The sequence below is a fragment of the Penaeus monodon genome, chromosome 12 (assembly GCF_015228065.2).
Source record: "Penaeus monodon isolate SGIC_2016 chromosome 12, NSTDA_Pmon_1, whole genome shotgun sequence".
In the NCBI taxonomy this organism is placed as follows: domain Eukaryota; kingdom Metazoa; phylum Arthropoda; class Malacostraca; order Decapoda; family Penaeidae; genus Penaeus; species Penaeus monodon.
In genome coordinates this window covers 34393552-34395670 of record NC_051397.1, presented here as the reverse complement: position 1 = coordinate 34395670, position 2119 = coordinate 34393552, and positions in this window count along the sequence as shown.

Here is a 2119-nt window from a genome sequence, read left to right as displayed (position 1 = left end):
CTTATTAATATTTCATCGTAACAATTGTCATAATTTCCATCACCTTAGCTCATTTTAACTATCATTTTATTAGTCAAATTACTGTATTCCGTACACATATCTTTATACACATCTTAATCTTTTTCGTGATATCTAATATTAACATTTAAAAATATTTTTGGTTTCTTGCTGATTTTTTTTTCCCCAAGAATCGTGATTGATGTCAAGGTATCAGCGTATCAGCAATATTGGCCGCTGAAGGATTACAAATTTCTAACGAATATTAAGCGCTTTATCTCCTACGTATGCCTTTAAAATATAATAAAAGAAAATGTTACAAAGAAAAGGTTACATTCTTTTACTATTGTCTGCTGGAGCGATACTTAATCATGCATTTTTATTGTCTCGTCGGCAAAGGTCTTCACTTCCTAAAGAATAATATTGTCTCTCCTCGAAGTCTAAAGAAAGAAAGAAAGAGATAAAAGAAAGGAAGAATGAAAGAAAATAAAAAAGATAAAATTTTGAATAAACCTAATCTTAAGTAGCGATCTCGGGTCTTCCTTCGACCTGTGTGAGTGAGTAGCGGGTCGACAGTGATGATTTACATAATCTATCTTTACATAATTTTATCATTCCATTATTCGATCGGTCATTACCTCCTCTGCTTGATGACGCACCTCCCCCCATCCCCTACCTCCCTACCCCTCCCCCTCTCTTTTCCTTACCCCCGGCCCCTTGCCCTCCCGCGGGGGGTGGAGGGCGGATGGGGGGAGGGGTCCGCCCACAGTGGAGGAGGGAGTAGAGGGGGTGGGGAGGGAGAGGGGGGTGGAGAGGGCTCTCCCAGGGGATGGGCGGAGGGCGGAGGGGAGTAAGAGAGGAGGAGAGAAGGGAGCTGAAGAGGAAGAGGGTGAGAGAGGGAGAAGGGGAGAGAGGAAGAAGGAGAGAGAGGAAGTAGGGGGAAGGGAAGGGGACATGAAGTAAGAAAGGAAGAGGGAAGGGGAAGGGGTGGAGAGAAAGAAGGGTGGGGGGAAGAGGGAGTGGAGGTGGAGGGGAGGGGGGGGTTGACGAGGGGGGTCAAAGGTCAGAAGCGGCACTTTAGGAAATGATGGATTTATTTTCCAGGTGAGGCGGTGGTGGCGGTTATCCGGGTCTCCTGTTTCTTCTTCTTCTTCTTCTTTCTCTCCCTCTTCTTCGTCTTCATCTTCTTTTCTTTTTTCTCTTGTTTCTTCTTTTTTCTCTTCTTTCTCTCCATCTTCCTTTTTCTTCTTCTTTCTTTTTCTCTTCATATTCTTTTTCTTCTTTCTCCTCTTCTTTTTTTCTTTCTCTTCTTCTTTCTCTTCATTTTCTTTTGCTTTTTTCTCTTTTCTTCTTCCTTTTTCTCTTCTACTTCTTCTTCCTCTTCTTCTTCTTCATCTTCATCTTCTTCTTCATCTTCATCTTCTTCTTCTTCCATCTCTTAGCCATTCTTCTGCTTCCCTTTCTTCTTTTTCCTCTCCCCATCTTCTTCCATCTATTAAAACATAAGAAAGGGAAGAGAAAACTGAATATGGGAGAGGTGGAAAGGGAAGAGAGAGAGGGAGAAAGAGAGAGGGGGAGGGGATGGAGGGACTGAAAGAAAAGAGAAACAGGAGAAATGGAGAAGGAGAAATATAGATAAATGAGTAGGAATATAGATAAATTGGCACACACACACACACACATACACATACACACACACAAACACACACACACACACACACATATATATATATATATAATATATATATATATAAAATATATATATATATTAAAATATATATATATATATATATATATTATATATATATATATATATATATATATATATAAATATATATATATATATATATATAAAATATATATATATATATATATATATTATATATATATATATATATATATATATAAAATTATATATATATATGTGTGGGGTGTGTGTGTGTGTTTTTGGTGTGTATGTGTATGTGTGTGTGTGTGTGTGCCAATTTATCTATATTTCTACTCATTTATCTATATTTCTCCTTCTCCATTTCTCCTGTTTCTCTTTTCTTTCAGTCCCTCCATCCCCCCCCCCCCTCTCTTTCTCCCTCTCTCTCTTCCCTTTCACCCCATATTCGTTTCC